This window comes from Gymnoscopelus microlampas (genome assembly GCF_963454915.1).
Source record: "Gymnoscopelus microlampas genome assembly, chromosome: 15".
Classification (NCBI taxonomy): domain Eukaryota; kingdom Metazoa; phylum Chordata; class Actinopteri; order Myctophiformes; family Myctophidae; genus Gymnoscopelus; species Gymnoscopelus microlampas.
In genome coordinates this window covers 16,803,089-16,823,836 of record NC_139952.1, presented here as the reverse complement: position 1 = coordinate 16,823,836, position 20,748 = coordinate 16,803,089, and the positions used below count along the sequence as shown (strand labels likewise).

The window sequence follows — 20,748 nt, the reverse complement described above, 5'->3', positions numbered from 1 at the left end:
ACTGTGGCAGACTGGCAGACTGGCAGACAGACAGACAGACAGACAGTGACAGAGTGGCAGACTGGCAGACTGGCAGACTGTGACAGAGTGGCAGACAGACAAACAGACAGACTGTGACAGAGTGGCAGAGTGGCAGACTGGCAGACAGACAGACAGTGACAGAGTGGCAGACTGGCAGACAGACAGACTGTGGCAGACTGGCAGACTGGCAGACAGACAGACAGTGACAGAGTTGCAGACTGGCAGACAGACAGACAGACTGTGACAGAGTGGCAGACTGGCAGACAGACAGACAGACAGACAGTGACAGAGTGGCAGACTGGCAGACAGACAGACAGTGACAGAGTGGCAGACTGGCAGACAGACAGACTGTGACAGAGTGACAGAGTGACAGAGTGGCAGACTGGCAGACTGGCGGACTGGCAGACTGGCAGACAGACAGTGACAGAGTGGCAGACTGGCAGACAGACAGACAGTGACAGAGTGGCAGACTGGCAGACAGACAGACAGTGACAGAGTGGCAGAGAGAGAGAGAGAGAGAGAGAGAGAGAGAGAGAGAGAGAGAGAGAGAGAGAAAAGAAAGAGAGAGAGAGAGGGGGGGAGAGAGAGAGAGAGAGAGAGAGAAAAGAAAGAGAGAGAGAGAGGGAGAGAGAGAGAGGGAGAGAAAAGAAAGAGAGAGAGAGAGGGAGAGAGAGAGAGAGAGGCAGTGAGAAAGAGAGGCAGTAAGAGAGAGAGCGAGAGAGAAGAAGTGAACATGCATTAATTAACAAAGTCATGATTTTTGTTCAGTAAATTATATTTGGACCGGTTAAATTGGGGTTTGAACCAGGGACCTATAGACTTGTGGGTAGACAGTGTAAAGGATAAGGATAATTCCAGGTCCGTTCATGAAAGTCCTTGCGGTCTTGTTTCCAATGAGGGCCTGTGAGCAATTAGGGGTTAAGAGTCTTGCTCAGGGACAAATTTCATTTCATCGACATATTTTCTGGCCTGGCCTGGAATCGTACCTGGGGCAACCAGGGCCTCTGGCTCACTAGGTGGGCTCACTAACCACTCAGCTATGGCCACAGTACAGACTGAGCCATTGGATAGACAGAATTGGATTTCATATGTGGTAAGTTATCATACAGCATGGGTTGCTTATTATATACATACAAGCTCATAACGCGTCACATTGTAGATCGGCTGTATGTGGTTACTGTAGGTGTTGTATTAATAATTACATCTGCAAAGTAACAAGTAACTAAAGCTGTCATCTGCTGTAATTGTAGTAGAGTAGAGTAGTAAAGTAAAAGTACCTAAAAATTGTACTGTGCATGTGGCAGGTGTGACTGGTGATGAGTGAGAGCAGGTGAGAGGGGTGGATCCAATCCATGGGAATAGGGGGAATTCCAAATGATGATCACCTCAACGCATTGTTGGGGACAGGGATCGAACCAGCGACCTATGGATTCACAGGCTGCCTCTCTTCTCATTGAGCTAAAGATATGGCCTCCCTGATGGTGTCTGTTGATATCTATAGGTTTTTCCGTCCTATAGGTTCTTCCGGTGTGAGATTGTAGATCAGCTATTTTCACAAGAAAGTATGTCATACATAAAAAACAACTACTCTCAAAAGCAATTCATGGTATTGTTTAAAAAGTGCACATGTCTGAATTAACAGGGTCATGTTTTGTATAATGCAATTTAAATGTAAACTGTGACGAGTGGGGTTTGAACCGTGGACCTTTGGCACATGAGACTAACACTGTATTGATCAAGCTATTCAATCCACAGCCTTGGTCAGTGAGAAGGGAGAATCCAACAAAACAAAACAAAACAAAAGAGGGAATGAAGTACATCATACATTGAAAACAACTACTCTCAATAAGCGTTTCATTTAACAATTGCATGTTTATTCATTGATACAGTCATGTTGTGTGCAATGCAATTGAGTTGAGGTCTGCATGAGGTGAGATTTGAACCGGCGACCCTCTGGTATCAAGGCAGATGATTAAGCCATTGGGCCAACAGACCCGAACTGATGAAAAGGGAGTTCACACACATGACACACTTTCACGCAAATTGCTCAGAAATACTGGATTTAAATGTTTTTCAAACTGCTCAAAATTGCAGACAATCTAAGGGCGGAGTTTACTGGTTAACAATTGCACATGCATTCATTGATACAGTCATGTTGTGTGCAATGCAATTATAATGAATTCTACATGACGTGGGATTCGAACCAGGAACCCTGTGGTTTCAAGGCAGATGATTAAGCCATTGGGCCAACAGACCTGTACTAGTGAAAAGGGAGTTCACACACACATGACACACTTTCACGCAAATTGCTCAGAAATCCTTGGTTTAAATGTTTTTCAAACTGCTCAATATATTTCGGAATGGAAACTAGTGGAAAATAGTCGATCTACAAGCTCACAACGCGTTGCTATCTAAAAAGGTGTGAGATTGTAGATCGGCTATTTTCACAAGAAAGTATGTCATACATAAAAAACAACTACTCTCAAAAGCATTTCGTGTTATTGTCTAAACATTGCACATGTCTGAATTAACAGAGTCATGTTTTGTACAATGCAATTTAAATGTGAACTGTATTAAGTGGGATTCGAACCAGGGACCTTCGGCACATGAGACTCACACTCTAATGGTGGAGCTATCCAATACACAGCCTTCGACAGTGAAAAGGGAGAATCCAACAAAACAAAACAAAAGCGCGAATGAAGTACGTCATACATTGAAAATAACTACTTTCAAGTATGCATTTCTCGTCATCTTTAACAATTGCACATGTATTCATTGATATAGTCATGTTGTGTGCAATGCAATTATAATGAAGTCTATCTGAGGTGGGATCCGAACCAGCAACCCTGTGGTTTCAAGGCAGATGATTAAGCTATCAAGCTATTGAACCTACACACCTGAACTAGTGAAAAGGGAGTTCACACACATGACACACTTTCACGCAAATTGCTCAGAAATCCTGGATTTAAATGTTTTTCAAACTGCTCAAAATTGCAGACAATCTAAGGGCAGAGCTTACTGGTCAAAGTGATACATGTGTTCCTCATGAGTCAAGGCACATGTGTAAGCAGGTTTAACGGCTGTCGGCCAAACGAGGCATGACTTTTGCCTGTTTAAAGTTTGCATTTTCAAAAAATTGCTATAGCGCCCCCCTTTGACCAATTGGAGTAAGATTGGTTTCAGTGATACTTGGAATGACCTTCTACAATATTGCAAAGTGTCAAACAAATGCGAGTCTGCATGTATGTTTTAGGGGCAGATGAATAATTGTCATAAAACTGCAATTTTCATTGGCTTATAAAAGCTTAACGTTTTCACTTATGGAAAATCCGCTTGCTCACGTCTGTCGGCATTGGTCCAAAGTTCATGTGTATACAGTTTCGTACAGATTGCTCAATCTGTACGAAGGAAGAGTCTTTTTTACTGCTTTTCATAGAATTCGAAATGGTGGGAGATCTAAAGGTCAGAGGTCAAAAGTCAGAGTGTGAAAGTTGTTAGGCATGAGGAGACGCATGTGTGCATCGAAGTTTCATGGCTGTGGGTCAAACAGGGCATGAGTTGTACCTGTTCAAAGTTGGCATATTTCAATTGAGTGCTACAGCGCCACCCTTTGGCCAATGTTTGTGAGTTTCGGGTTTTCGCCGTTTGGCATAGCCCTCTACCATATTGCCGAATTTCATAAAAAGTGACCACGCGGTTAGGCCAGAACTGGCAAAACCGGCGGAAGAATAATGAACTCTTACAGATGTAATAGGGTTCGAAGCCTGATAGGCTCTCGAAACCTAATAATAGTGAAAGCCAAGGAATGCAATAAGGCTTCGAAGCCTTACAGGCTCTCGAAACCTTAATAATAATAATGAAAGTGTAGAGATGTAATAGGGTTCGAAGCCTGATAGGCTCTCGAAACCTAATAATAATAATAGTGAAAGTGTAGAGATGTAATAGCTTTCGAAGCCTGATGGCTCTCGAAACCTAATAATAATTCATTGATACAGTCATGTTGTGTGCAATGCAATTGAGTTGAGGTCTGCATGAGGTGAGATTTGAACCGGCGACCCTCTGGTATCAAGGCAGATGATTAAGCCATTGGGCCAACAGACCCGAACTGATGAAAAGGGAGTTCACACACATGACACACTTTCACGCAAATTGCTCAGAAATAGTGGATTTAAATGTTTTTCAAACTGCTCAAAATTGCAGACAATCTAAGGGCAGAGTTTACTGGTTAACAATTGCACATGTATTCATTGATACAGTCATGTTGTGTGCAATGCAATTATAATGAATTCTACATGACGTGGGATTCGAACCAGGAACCCTGTGGTTTCAAGGCAGATGATTAAGCCATTGGGCCAACAGACCTGTACTAGTGAAAAGGGAGTTTACACACATGACACACTTTCACGCAAATTGCTCAGAAATCCTTGGTTTAAATGTTTTTCAAACTGCTCAATATATTTCGGAATGGAAACTAGTGGAAAATAGTCGATCTACAAGCTCACAACACGTTGCTATCTAAAAAGGTGTGAGATTGTAGATCGGCTATTTTCACAAGAAAGTATGTCATACATAAAAAACAACTACTCTCAAAAGCATTTCGTGTTATTGTCTAAACATTGCACATGTCTGAATTAACAGGGTCATGTTTTGTACAATGCAATTTAAATGTGAACTGTAATAAGTGGGATTCGAACCAGGGACCTTTGGCACATGAGACTCACACTCTACTGGTGGAGCTATCCAATACACAGCCTTAGACAGTGAAAAGGGAGAATCCAACAAAACAAAACAAAAGCGCGAATGAAGTACGTCATACATTGAAAATAACTACTTTCAAGTATTCATTTCTCGTCATCTTTAACAATTGCACATGTATTCATTGATATAGTCATGTTGTGTGCAATGCAATTATAATTAAGTCTACCTGAGGTGGGATTCGAACCGGCTACCCTATGGTTTCAAGGCAGATGATTAAGCGATCAAGCTATTGAACCAACACACCTGAACCTGTGAAAAAGGGCCTCAAACATGTATTTGACACAGTTTCACGCAAATTGCTCAGAAATCCTGGATTTAAATGTTTTTCAAACTGCTCAAAATTGCAGACAATCTAAGGGCAGAGCTTACTGGTCAAAGTGATACATGTGTTCCTCATGAGTCAAGGCACATGTGTAAGCAGGTTTAACGGCTGTCGGCCAAACGAGGCATGACTTTTGCCTGTTTAAAGTTTGCATTTTCAAAAAATTGCTATAGCGCCCCCCTTTGACCAATTGGAGTAAGATTGGTTTCAGTGATACTTGGAAGGACCCTCTACAATATTGCAAAGTGTCAAACAAATGTGAGTCTGCATGTATGTGTTAGGGGCAGATGAATAATTTTTAAAAAGCTGCAATTTTCATTGGCTTATAAAAGCTTAACGTTTTCACTTATGGAAAATCCGCTTGGTTACGTCTGTCGGCATTGGTCCAAAGTTCATGTGTATACAGTTTCGTACAGATTGCTCATAAATCCCAGGAGGAGTAGGCTTTTTACTGCTTTTTACTGCTTTTCATAGAATTCGAAATGGTGGGAGATCTAAAGGTCAGAGGTCAAAAGTCAAACAGTGAAAGTTGTTAGGCATGAGGAGACGCATGTGTGTATCGAAGTTTCATGGCTGTGGGTCAAACAGGGCATGAGTTGTACCTGTTCAAAGTTGGCATATTTCAATTGAGTGCTACAGCGCCACCCTTTGGCCAATGTTTGTGAGTTTCGGGTTTTCGCCGTTTGGCATAGCCCTCTACCATATTGCCGAATTTCATAAAAAGTGACCACGCGGTTAGGCCAGAACTGGCAAAACCGGCGGAAGAATAATGAACTCTTACAGATGTAATAGGGTTCGAAGCCTGATAGGCTCTCGAAACCTAAAAAAAGAATAGAAAGGAAAAAAAAGAGAAAAAGAGAAAAAAGAAAAAAAAAGAAGAATGGAAGAATGAGAAAGTAAAGGAATTAAATGACAAAAAAAAAAGAAAAAAAAAAGAAAGAAAGCAGCGTGAAGAGGGGGATGAACGGAGCGAGTCGATGTAGATGAGAGAGGAAATTAAGGAGTGGAGATCAAAGGAAAAGGGGCCGAGATAACAAGCATGGTCACAGTGAGGCAGAAAAAAGTCGATCCGGGGTAGTGGGGGGGGGCAATTAGGGGGCAAAAAAGAATAAGGAGGAGAGGGAGAGATAAGAGACAGACGGGGGTAGAATAAAAAAGGAGAAGACATGATTATAAAATGGCAGAAGAGAAAATCGATAACGGCGGGCGTCATTGTGCTCGTGGGCAACGCAAAACAGAGGGCGTGTTGAGTAGTGGCTTGTCTATCAAGTGCATGTACACTGAGCCATCCCCTCACACACACACACACACACACACACACACACACACACACACACACACACACACACTCACACTCACACTCACACTCACACTCACACTCACACTCACACTCACACTCACACTCACACACACACACACACACACACACACACACACACACTAAGCATGTCACATTTAGAATGAGCCAGACAGACGTAGGGACAGTTTAGAGCAGTGGTTTTCAACCGGTGGTCCGGGGACCACCAGTGGTCCTTGAGGGAGTACCAGGGGGTCCCCCAGCAAAACACTTTCGTTTTCCACTTACGTCACACTCATCCGGAGCCGGATGCATAACGAAGATTCCGTTTCCGGGTCACATTTTCTTTCCCCGGTCATTTTTGGCCAGAATGGGGAAAAACACGTTTTTTCACACGGTATAAAAAACGAACGGAGGGCTCCACTTCTATTTTCTTTAGTCCGGGTGACTAACAGTCATCGTCGTCATGTATCACATCGTTTTAAGGCCGATCAGGCGATCGGGGATTGTCGAAAACGTCACATCCGGTTTATGACCGGATGTGACGTGAGCCTGTTTGGGAGGGGGCGAGCGAGGTGATCAATGTCTCGATTTGCTGCTCTCTACTGGTAGAACTGTCGTATGTGTTTAAAACCGCAATCAGAGAATTTATTTGAATGAAAAATTACAAAATAAAAAAACACGCAAATCGCTGGCACAGGGGTGAGTACATTATGAATAAACTCTGGCAGTCAATGTGTTAACCACTTAGCTTTGGCTATTCAAAAATAGCAGATATACATATATATATATATATATATATATATATATATATATATATATATGTACAAGCTCATAGAGCGGCACCGAGTGCCGCGCTATGAGCTTGTACATCTGCTATTTTTTTAAAACATTGAAAAAGTGTGCATTTCTTTGAATATTTATATTTTTTAAAGCGAAAATTAACTGATATCTTTGCTACTGGGGTCCTTGGCATGAAAAAGGTTGAAAACTACTGGTTTAAAGGCCTGTCAGAGCACGTGACGTCTCTCACAACACACCAGGCCTACCTCTGAGAGAGAGACAGACACACAGACAGACAGAGACAGAGCATCGTGTCATCACAATTAGAACATAACACTCTGTAGGAGGAAGCAGATTTGACATTGCACGTATAATTGAATTCAAGCGAGGCAAAAATCACAGAACGCTGCAGAATCGTGTCAACAGAAACACTGTTACTAATGGATGCAGAGTATAGAAGCCTTAATTCCTACACAGTGTTAAAGGACGACTTCACCCATTTTCAACCTATCTTCATATAATTGGTCCTCACTAATGCTCATGATAAAATGGTACAATTCTTTTGTACTCGGTCTGTGTCTCAGAGGACGGCTGTGGACAGTTCAGAATCCCGTCTACCAGTGACATCATAGACACAGATACAGACCAAGTAAAAAATGTACTATTTTATCATGAGTATTAGTGAGGACCAATTATATGAAGATAGGTTGAAAATGGGTGAAATCGTTCTTTAATTCAACTCTGAGAGGATTTAACCTGTAGGGGTTAATAATTTTGCTGTGTGGGATTACTGTTTCGCACAAACACACACACACACACACACACACACACACACACACACACACACACACACACACACACAAGCATCGTGATTGCTCCACATAAAATTCATCATCATTATCGACAAACCACAGCGCACCGCATAAAGCTAGCGTTTCTGCTTGTGAGGCATGTAAACACAGTATCTGCCCGCCCACACACACACACACACACACACACACACACACACACACACACACACACACACACACACACACACACACACACACACACACACACACACACACACACACACACACACACACACACACACACGTCCCCACACTCCCCTGTTAACTGCATTTGTGCCAGGGATTATCTGAGTGTCTGGACCACACACACAATAGGCTGAAATTCATTACAGTCCGTAGGAGGGCCTTGACAAGCTGTCAGCAAGTTGGTGAGATTCTTCCAGCCCACCCTCCCCCCCCCCCCCCCCCCGGAGGACCCAGAGAAGAGTCAAGGCTTGGCTATCTGGCTTCCACTACCACGTATGGAAACTAAGGCACAAAGAGACGCTGGAACAAAAATACAGACACGCAGGGAATGCATGCTGTAGTCACTCAGTATCGACATTTTAACCAAGACCTGAGGTTCCGATTCTACGAATGTCTTCTAAATCCCAACAGTATACTGAAAAAAAACGTATGTTTCTATATCAGTGGTGCTCAAACTTTTTCATGTCAAGGATCCCCAAAATTATATGTATTTGGCCGCCGACCCCCATCTCAAAATATGTTTTTCCAGGGACCCCCAGAAGCAAAGATTTGAGTCAATGTTTGCTTTAAAATAATATATATATTGAAAGATTTGCAGACATTTTTCCAAAATAGCAGATCTACAAGCTCATAGCGCGGCACTCGGTGCCGCGCTATGAGCTTGTATATCTGCTATTTTGGAATAGCCAAAGTGTAAAATAATGCTTTTTAGATCAAATGAAAAAGTGACGCAGATGCGTTCACACACACACACACACACACACACACACACACACACACACACACACACACACACACACACACACACACACACACACACACACACACACACACACACACACACACACACACACACACACACACACACACACACACACACACACACACACACACACGCCGCCATATTAGAGGGGGCACACTGCCACTCAAAGTGACTACTGCTGGCCAATTACAGCGCGCTGACAACTGGCCAATCGCAGCGTGTCTATAACTAACTAGTTGCTGCGCTGCTGCCTCTTAAAGGGTAAAGGGCTGGGTTACGAAAAGACCCGCCCCCACCTGCCTCTGATTGGCCTACCGAACGACCCCCCTTCTGTGACACACGCGGAAGCTTGCCCCCCTCCAAATATGGCGCCCGAGATACAGACGCCTCAGAGCCGGAGGAGGCGCCAGGTGAAAAGAAACGGCCTTGATGACACACGTATCAGCTGTTTGTGGTCTTATAGACGGGTTTCCACGCGACGTCATCACAGAGCAGAATGCGCGATCTGCGCATGCTTGGGGTAGAACGAACCCGGAAGCGCCCTTCACTCTGATGTTGTGTTTGAGAGTTAGATAGGCATAATGCTGCTATTATGGGCATAATAGGCATAATGCTGCTATTATATACAAATAAAGGACAAACAGATCCAACTTCCGACAAATCATTTTTATTGAGTAAACAAGATATTACAAACTGCATAATTTAATCTACTTTCATTAAACCCGGTGAAGACCATTTCTTTTATGAATGGACATTTGACCAGAGCTGCTGCGGGTAATAGCGCCATCTATAGGCCCACTTTAAATCCCTCTCTTGCGCACGCAGCATCCTCTCATGTTTACAAACAGGAAACCCGTCTATATGGGGCTAAGTGTAAAAACAAACAAAGGGAAAAGAAATAGAGTATCCTGACTGGCTGCATCATCACACTAGTCTACATTAGGCCCTTCCCCCCTGAAAGTCGACGTTTCGACTAGTCAGTCGAAGACCCCTCGGTCGATGGAAAGTATTTGATTCGAGCAGTCGCCCTCCCCCCTCCCTGTTGATTTCTTCCCAATAGTGTTTCAACTACTTCTAAGTTAGTCTATCTACTTACTGTAAGTAGACTTAAAATAAAAACCTGTGTTGACTAACCGACTAAGACCTGAAGCCGATTCTACGAATGTCTCTTAAATCCCAGCAGTATTCTGATAAAACGCATGTTTCTATATCAGTGGTGCTCACATTTTTTCATGTCAAGGACCCCCAAACTTATATGTATTTGGCCGCTGACCGCCATCTCAAAATATGTTGTTCCAGGGACCCCCAGAAGCAAAGATTTGAGTTAAAAATGTTCGCTTTAAAACAATATATATTCAAAGATTTGCACACATTTTCACGATTTTTCAAAAATAGCAGATCTACAAGCTCGTAGCGCGGCACTCGGTGCCGCGCTACGAGCTTGTATATCTGCTATTTTTGAATAGCCTAAAGTGTAAAACAATGCTTTTCAGCTCAAATCAAAAAGTGACACAGACGCGTTCCAGGTCTTAATGGGCTAAATCATGTTACAAGTTTCCAATAAAACATTGTGATTAAACAATGTACCCACTTTGGAAGTGCCTTCTCTCTGAACCTCTGCAGTAGTCGGTGAGTCGTTAATTATCTCATGCTGGCTATAGCAGTGTTGTGCTCAGAACATTACTACAGTACAGCACACATGCAGTCTGGTGGACTGACGTCAATTAAAATAAGCCCTCTTCCGTCGTATAGTATAGCTATTGCTTTTAAAAATGCTCAAAACATTTTCATATGGCTATGCTGCCCTTGACCATGTAACATGGTCTAAATCAGCACTGAAACGCTTGCAATTGTAGCCTAACCATTTTATCGTAAAGACCTACGGTATATTTATATATGTACAACACATCGTCAAATATTCACATTCAAATCTTGAATTCGACCAGTTCAGTTTCACCACTGAACACCAGTGGTGTAAAGTAACTAAGTACATGTACTCAAGTACCGTACTTAAGTACAATTTTGAGGTATTCTTTTACTTTACTGGAGTATTTCTAATTTTCAGTACTTTTACTTCTACTCCACTACATATCAGTGGCAAATCTTGTACTTTTACTCCACTACAATTATTTGAAAACTTTAGTTACTAGTTACTTTGCAGATATAAATTATTACATTATAAAACATACATTAACCACTTTAGTCCTATTTTATACCTAGGCTATTTGAAAATAGCCGATCTACAAGCTCACAACGCGTCGCATCGCGACGCGTTGTGAGCTTGTAGATCCGCTATTTTCAAACATTGAAGTACTTTCACTTTTGGTACTTCAAGTACATTTTGATACCAATACTTTTGTACTTTTACTCAAGCAAATTTTGAATTCCGGACTTTTACTTGTAACAGAGTACTTCTACATTGCAGCATTGATACTTTTACTAACAAACATTTGAGTACTTTTTCCACCACTGCTGAACACTACACTGTGATTTGCGCTGCCTGGTTCACACATCTCCACACATTATTAGTAACTTACTATCAATAACGATCGTACAGGAAGGCCTTTCCATTATTAGACTCTCTATGTTTTGTTATATTATAAATGAAGTGACTGTTTGACATTCGACCTTATTTTGTTGTGTTCTTATTGTTTACTAATGCTGTGCAATGACCGCTCACAGAAAAGCTACTTGAAACACACGCCCCCACACACACAAACATTATGCGTTTTCTCTCTGGCTACACACACACACACATGTACACAAATTATCCCGAGGTAGTGGTGAATGGAGAGGCAGCCAACGTTCAATGACACACACTGTATTCCAATTTGTATCAATGTCAAGTGCTGTTCTTCTCTCCATCTTCAGATAAACACACTCTCTCTCCTCCCTCTCCCCCCCGTCTTTCATGCATAAAAATCACTCATGAGCATGCCTGCACACATGTTGTGTGTAGTCAGTGGTCACACAAACAAAAAACACGCACACACACACAAACACCTACAAACACAAAATACTTGTTCCGCATTTTAACCCATTGAGACCTGAAGCCGATTCTACATGTCTCCTAAATCTCAACAGTATTCTGAAAAACGTATGTTTCTATATCAGTGGTGCTCAATCTTTTTCATGTCAAGGACCCCCAAAATTATATGTATTTGGCCGCGGACCCCCATCTCAAAAATATGTTGTTCCAGGGACCCCCAGAAGCAAAGATTTGAGTTAAAAATGTTCGCTTTAAAAATATATATATTCAAAGATTTGCACACATTTTCACAATTACAAAAAATAGCAGATCTACAAGTTCATAGCGCGGCACTCGGTGCCGCGCTATGAACTTGTATATCTGCTATTTTTGAATAGCCCAAAGTGTAAAATAATGCTTTTTAGCTCAAATCTAAAAATGACACAGTTCCAGGTCTTAATGGGTTAATTTCAAGGATACTTTGTCATTATAATTCATGAAAAACATCGTTTCGACTAACAGCAGCTGCTGTTGTGATACTATGCTATCAGGCCAATTCATTTAGAAGCCTAATCTTATAAACTATCTCTCATGAACTAGATTTTAATTATAAAAGAAGCTGGGAAAAGCCTACAAAAAAAAAGGTGGTGATTATTCTCCAGCGCGCGGTAAAAGAAAATTGTTAATTTAAAGTCTGGACTCAAAATGGACCCTTACGGTCCATTTCTACACTCTCAGGAGGTAAATGAACACGGAGGATTTGAATGTGTGCTGTCGCGCCGTTCAAGGACAGAACAGAGGAAATTAGTCTGGAAATGAATTTCAACTCCATTCTTCACAATAATGAGTATAATCTGCAAAACCCAAATGAAAAAGGTCGGTGTGTGACTGAGGCTACGAATGTGCATACAGTACACGTGTGAGCATGTGTTTAAGTGAGTGTGTGCGTATGTGCACACTCAAACGTATCATGTGTACTAGTGTGTGTGTGTGTGTGTGTGTGTGTGTGTGTGTGTGTGTGTGTGTGTGTGTGTGTGTGTGTGTGTGTGTGTGTGTGTGTGTGTGTGACGCATCTGCGTCACTTTTTCATTTGAGCTAAAAAGCATTATTTTACACTTTGGCTATTCAAAAATAGCAGATATACAAGCTCGTAGCGCGGCACCGAGTGCCGCGCTACGAGCTTGTAGATCTGCTATTTTTGAAAAAACGTGAAAATGTCTGCAAATCTTTCAATATATATATATTCTTTTAAAGGAGAATTCCGTTCATTTTAAGTGTTATGTTTGATGTGCGTCAAATCACTTACCAACGTAGAAATGAAAATCGCGTGACTCCACTGATCCCCCTATCGACCCCCACCGTTGGCATGATAGTAGGATGCTGGATAGCCCAAATTCGCCTATTTTAACAAATGCAAAGTCTGTTTTTTTGCTTCTAGTACTCATTGTTGAGTCCCATGATAATGTAACAGGCGCTAAAACTCTGAGAAGCTAACGGCTAATAACAGAACGAGCTAATGCTGGGGCTGCTTATCTCTCTGCATGGCAGCCCCAGGTTGCCAGGTCGGGAGAGAAACCGGCAACCAGCATTAGCTCGTTCTGTTATTAGCCGTTAGCTTCTCGGAGTTTTAGCGCCTGTTACATTATCATGGGACTCAACAATGAGTACTAGAAGCAAAAAAACAGACTTTGCATTTGTTAAAATAGGCGAATTTGGGCTATCCAGCATCCTACTATCATGCCAACGGTGGGGGTCGATAGGGGGATCAGTGGAGTCACGCGATTTTCATTTCTACGTTGGTAAGTGATTTGACGCACATCAAACATAACACTTAAAATGAACGGAATTCTCCTTTAAAGCAAACATTAACTCAAATCTTTGCTTCTGGGGGGTCCCTGGAACAACATATTTTGAGATGGGGGTCCTGGACCTCCTGTCTGCCAGACCCCATGGTGCACAGGGCACACACCCGGGTCCCCGGGGTCAAACCCGGGGTCACACCTCTGCCAACTTCACCCTACAATATGGGAGCCCCCCAGGGTTGCGTACTGAGCCCTCTGCTGACTGTACGCTACAAAACAGCGGCAACACCGTCGTCAAGTTTGCTGATGACACAGTGGTTGGTGGGCCTGATCTCAAACAACGACGAGGGGGCCTGTCTGGAGGTGGTGGCTCTACTGTCGCAGTGGTACAGTGGAGGGAAAAGTACTCAAATGTTTTACTTAAGTAAAAGTATCGATACTGCAATGTTGAAGTACTCTGTTACAAGTAAAAGTCTGGAATTAAAACTGTACTTGAGTAAAAGTGCAAACGTATTGGTATCAAAATGTACTTAAAGTGCCAAAAGTACAAGTACTAAAATGCGTCGCATTGCGACGCGTTGTGAGCCTTTGTTAGAGCACGTTGAAAATACTATGTCTCGCCGAATGCAGGGCAAAAAAAAGTCAACTCAAGATACAGACGTTTCCAGGAAACCGCTAAACAGGAAGTGGACGGAGGTGGAAATCTTGGGAAGACGTTATTTCCGGATCAGTGTGAGTAGAGAGTGAAAGTGGTCACTCACGTGATAGAGAACAGCGCCATCTTTTATAAAACCTTTTTTTATAAAAAAAACTAAATTAAATCAATTAGGTCCTTGGCAGGCTGGGCTTTTGAAAGAAAAAAAAAAACAGCGTCAATTACGTCCTAGGCACTGAATGATTTAAAGGGATAGTTCACCCCCAAAATGACTTTTTTTCCCTATCGATTAGTCACTCCATGGATATTATTTTGTTTTTGTCGCATTCCTAAGCCAATAATTTGATGAACCGGCAGCGGTTCCAGTAGGAGACACAAAGAGTCTCCTTTGTGTCTCAATGCGACAAAAAAATAAAAAATATCCATGAATTCAAGTCTCCATGGGGTGACTAATCGATAGAATTTTCGATAGATTTTCTTTTTGTTGGGTGAACTATCCCTTTAATGTCTCCCTCGTTCTCTTCCCACCTCTCCCTAATCTCACAAGCCTCTTCCTCCTCCTTCTCCTCCTGCTCCTCGTTCTCCTGCTTCCCCTCTCTCTCTCTCTCTCTCTCTCTCTCTCTCTCTCTCTGTGCATTCGTAATCAGGACCTCCTTCGATTGTTTAACCCAGGGGTGTCAAACTCATTTTGGTGTCCGGGCAAGATTGGTCAAATGGTGACTTGAGGTGGGCAGGAACCAGTTGCGGATGCACATGCGCGCTCACACGCATTCAGTTATACGGCATTGTTTTTCAATCTGTTGTCTTGTCTCAGAAAACAAACAATGCAATTTGTAACAACAATAATAATAATAATAATAAGGGTAATAATAATAATAATAATAATTACCCTTATTATTATTATTATTATTATTATTATTATTATTATAAACCATTTTAAGTAGAATAATTAAATTTGAAGTTAAACAATACCTGGTAATGTGTGTGGGTGGTTAAATAATTACATTTATAGAACAGTGGTGTAAAGTAACTAATTACATTTACTCAAGTACTGTACCTAAGTACAGATTTGATGTAGTTTTACTTTACTAGAGTATTTCCAATTTCCAGAACTTTCTACTCCACTACATCTCAGTCACTGCTATCTACAGTATATCACTTTAAAAAATGTTTTATGAAGATTAGCTACTTTAATTATTTACATTTACAAAAATAGCAGATCTACAAGCTCATAGTGCCGCACTATGAGCTTGTATATCTGCTATTTTTGAATAGCCAAATAAATCTTAAAATGACACAGATGCTTTCCCAGATTGAATTTAAATACGCTCTGAGTTCAATTAATACTGATGAGGATTTCACTGGGCAAGCTCCTGAGAAATAAAAGAAGCAGCTTTGATACATTTAAACTACCTAGGCTATTACCATTATTATATTTTCAAAAATATCAAAGTTACATGGTGTAGCCAGCATAAACATTCATCTAAATCACTTGCTGCTCCCAGACACCTGACATCTCTTTGCTTGAACAAACTCAGTTTTCATAACACTGCACTACGATTGTGTGTGTGTGTGTGTGTGTGTGTGTGTGTGTGTGTGTGTGTGTGTGTGTGTGTGTGTGTGTGTGTGTGTGTGTGTGTGTGTGTGTGTGTGTGTGTGTGTGTGTGTGTGTGTGTGTGTGTGTGTGTGTGTGTGTGAGTGAGTGAGTGAGTGAGAGAGAATACATGTCCGTGCTGTGCTGACTCCTGTGTGAGGATCAAAGAGTAGCCTATAGCCATTACTACTCGACTAGTAGTTGAATAGACTCTTAACGAGCCAATCAGCCACAACATTCCACAGCTGGGGAGACAATGGCAGGGCCATCAGAGGTACTCAGCCAAGTAGCAGCGTGTGGGGGAGAGCTGCTTGGCCGCGCACAGCAAGTGAGTGCAAAATGCGACTCTGTCTGTTAGATGTAGTATCAATTTACTATTTTTAAAAGTATTTCCTGGGCCGCCACGGACCTTTCCGTGGGCCGCAAAACGCCCGCGGGCCGCGAGTTTGACACCGCTGGTTTAACCCATTCGATCCGGGAACGCGTCTCTGTCGTTTTCGATTTCTTTGGGCTATTCAAAAATAGCAGATCTACAAGCTCGTAGCGCGGCACCGAGTGTCGCGCTACGAGCTTGTAGATCTGCTGTTTTTGAAAAATCGTGAAAATGTGCGCAAATCTTTGAATATACACATTTTTTAAAGCGAACATTTGCAACTCAAATCTTCGCTTCTGGCTGGTCCCTGGAGCGAAATATTTGACAAATGTTCACTTTTAAAAAATAATCTAAAATGACAGAGACGCGTTTCCCGGCTCGAATGGGTTAATCAGAGCACGCCTCCTTGATGTGGTGTGTGTGCGCGCGGCTGCATCTCGCAGTCTCTCCGCTTACTGCATCGTGAGGTGAGATCATCGTGGAGGCCGTGGGGGGGGGGGGGGGGGGGTGGGGGTGTGGTTTGTGTTGTTGAGGGCTGCGTGTCACACTGCTGCCGATGCGTGGCTTTGAAGTGGCTGATAGGAGTAGTCGGTGGGGAGTTTATGCCATTAGTTTCTTATTTATCCATAATTATTTTTTTTCCGGGGTCGCAGACCTCCTTTTTGTTCTGCTTCGGCTTTGTATATGCTTTTTAAAATGACGTACAAACATCAACAAAACAGAAACCCACACACACACAGATCTGAATTTCAAACATCAAACGATGAACTTTGCAGAGGTGCACAGGGAGAAAACACTCGCCCACCAGGTACCGCCCGCAGGGTTCAGTTCCCGTTACGGGTGCAACAGTGAATCAAACTACTCGATTTAACAGTTTATGAAGAATAATCAACAATCGATCATTTCAAATCAATCAAATCAATGATTACTTTTTTTAAAAAACATTTTTATTTTTATCCCACGATCTTTGTAACCCATTTTTTTTTCACCCAGTGCCAATTATCTAAGTAATCCTGGGCGCTACACTCCCTCTGCCAGCCTAGGGAGAGCCTAGAGCCGAGCTCATGCCTCCTTCAGTGCATGAGAGCTAGCAAGCCGCTTCTTGTCACCTGACAGGGTGGAGTTTCCCTGGTTAGACGTAGCGTGTGGAAGGAACACGTTATTCCAACCAGTTCCTTTCCCCTCCATCAGGCGCCCCGGCTGACCAGGGGGAGGCAGTATAGAGACCAGGATTACAGCATGTTTTTGTGAGGGTACCCACCCTAGGGGACACGAGGAGAAATGGTAAAATGGTAAATGGTGCATTCATATAGCGCTTTTATCCAAAGCGCTTTACATAGATTGTGCATTACATTCAACCATTCACACACACATTCATACACCGGTGGCGGAGGAAACCATGCAAGGCACCAACCTGCTCATCGGGAGCAATTAGGGGTTCAGCGTCTTGCTCAAGGACACTGCGACACTAACTCTGGGGGAGCGCCCCAGCCCGGGATCGAACTGGGAACCTTGCGGTTTCCAGTTCACTCTACCCGGCCACTCTACCCCTGAGCCACTGCCGCCCGTAAAAAGAATTCTAAACATTTTTCGAGAATTTGATTAATCAAAAAAGTAATGGATAGAATAGGCTACTCGATAAGCAGCAAACATTGGTGGGGGAGGGTGGGGGCGAACTGGTCTAGAAGAAGTGCTCTCATAGTTGCATGTTTTCTGTATTGTCCTCAAAAGTTGTAAATGTACCCTCCTGTTAGGTATATGGCTAGCCTGTCGGTATAAAGCTTCCTCAGTCGTGGCCATGGATTAGGCGTTTGATCTCAGAGGGACATGGGCTGTAACTGATATATGCACCATTATGCTATAAGGCCCCTCTGCAATACAGTTGACCTACAAGGCTCACCGTGACTAGCAGTAGATGCTGCAGCCAAAAGGCGTGTCCCAGTTCATTTGCATCACGTATATACCGTACTGTATAATCTCAGGCTTTTGAGAGAATAAGTTTGGCTGTTGAGATGTAGGGTCTTTAACCCGTGGAGACCTGGAACGCATCTGTGTCGTTTTTGATTTGAGCTAAAAAGCATTATTTTACACTTTGGCTATTCAAAAATAGCAGATCTACAAGCTCATAGCGCGGCACCGAGTGCCGCGCTATGAGCTTGTAGATCTGCTATTTTGAAAAATCGTGAAAATGTGTGCAAATTGAATATTTATATTATTTTAAAGCTAACATTTTGAACTCAAATCTTTGCTTCTGGGGGGTCCCTGGAACAAAACATTTTGAGATGGGGGTCGGCGGCCAAATACATGTCATTTTGGGGGTCCTTGACACTGATATAGAAACATACGTTTTTCAGAAAATTGTTGGGATAGAAGACATTTGTAGAATCGGCTTCAGGTCTTAATGGGCTAAGACACACACATACACAAACGCCTTCACACTCACCCACATATCACATCACAGAAACGCCTTCACACCCGCCAACATGTAACACACACACACACACACACACACACACACACACACACACACACACACACACACACACGCAGAGGGAGGCATTAAAGAGGTGGGATATTGTTTTGAGCCTCAGTGCCCCTCGGATAGGGTTTAGGGAGCCTTGTCTTTCAGAATGCATTCAAAATAGGTCATCCTGCTCTGCGGTTGCTTGCTAGCACGCTTCCTTCTGCCCTGATTTCACCAACATAAACAACTGACAGGAAGTTTTCCTCCACCCCCCCCCCCCCCCCATCTCTCTCTCTCAAACAAAACTTCTCATCAGCATAACCCAGTGAGTAAATAAGTCTATTTTATGCATGTACTGTATGTGTGTGTTGTTTGTTGTCACAGTTCGTCTTTTGGTATTCCATTCTCACCAGCGCTCACGCGCACACGCGCACACGCACACACGCACACACACACACACACACACACACACACACACACACTTCTGACCAGGGGCATGCGCAGAGGTTTGGGAGGGCAGGCGTTCCGCCATTGCAGTGTGTGAATGGGTGAATGTGAAGTACATTTTAACCACTTAAATCCATGCTTTGTTGACCAGAGTCCCCCCAGGGGTCTATACTAGGTCCCTTCCTTTTTTCCCTCTACACCACATCACCAATCTTTGCCCGAAAATAGACGATTTAGAAGCTGACAGCACATCGCGTTGCAATGCGCTGTGAGCTTGTAGAAAGGTTCGAAGAGCCCCAGGGTTTATAGGGTTCATGTGATTAAAATGCATTGGAGTGGTTGGAAGGCTAGAATAAGGATTTTACATTGAAAATATGCAGTCCATTTCTAGCACCCTCCCTCCAGGGAAGCTAAACAATCTAGACCCACTCAAGCTAAAGTGTAGTTAAAAATTAAGAAAAACAATATGGATGATATGATATGAACGTCATAAGCATTAGGCCTTGGGATTAAGTAAGGGAACCTAGCAACTTCACACTTTTGGGCATGATATGCATGAGATAAAGGAGCTGTCCTTCAGAACCACAAACAATAATGTCTCAAAAACGCTGAGGAAGGTCTAGGCAGTGGTGGAAAAAGTACTCAAATTCTTTACTTAAGTAAAAGTACCAATACTGCAATATACAAACACTCTGTTACAAGTAAAAGTCCAGAATTATAAATTGACTTGAGTAAAAGTACAAAAGTATTGGCATCAGAATGTACTTAAAGTACCAAAAGTAAAAGTACTAAAGTGTTTGAAAATAGCCGATCTACAAGCTCACAACGCGTCGCATCGCGACACGTTGTGAGCTTGTAGATCTGCTATTTTCAAATAGCCTAGGTATAAAATAGGGTACAATTATAAAATTAGTAAAATTGTACTTAAGTACAGTACTTAAGTAAATGTACTTAGTTACATTCCACTACTGGAAGCAAGCATGGTGCACATATACAGTAGGGGTGATTGCCTTCATAGAAGAAAGTGCCCTTTTTTATGCCCTGCATCATTCCTCCACATTTATAACATCTCTCCTGCCAAACCACAGTCACTTTTCCACCCATACTCTCATCCAATACAAAGGCTAGGCTAGGTTGTTTTGTTTCCCCCTCCTAATAAGTCTGCTTTTAGCAGGGAACAAGGGAACTGGCGTGCTCCACTCAAAGAGTATGATGGGTGTCGACCTAAAAAGCACGAAAATAGCAAATGAAGTTGTCAGCGCTCGCAAAATAAGTATGTAACACTTTTAATAATGCACGGCAGCAGAAGCAAGCGAACGTATCTAAACACTTGTAACAGAGTATTTTCATATTGCAGTAATGGTACTTTTACTTAAAGAGGTGGTGCCATGGTTTTGCACTTTTTCTGTTTTTCATGTGTCTATGAGGTTGGTAGAACTTCATTAAGCCCCCTGGTGGTGTTTT

The 20,748-nt window shown here is 42.5% G+C and overlaps 2 protein-coding genes across 3 annotated transcripts in view; one reads left to right on the top strand and one right to left on the bottom strand.

The window, feature by feature from the left end:
• med30 (mediator complex subunit 30) overlaps positions 1–10,293 on the top strand; it is a 279,467-nt gene extending 269,174 nt beyond the window's left edge. Inside the window, exon 6 of the transcript XR_014602487.1 lies at positions 10,196–10,293. The gene's annotated coding sequence lies outside the window, so the exon portion shown is untranslated. The remainder of the gene's footprint in view (positions 1–10,195) is intronic.
• Positions 1–20,748, bottom strand: part of samd12 (sterile alpha motif domain containing 12) — a 225,249-nt gene that overhangs the window by 1,887 nt on the left and 202,614 nt on the right. The window lies entirely within an intron of this gene.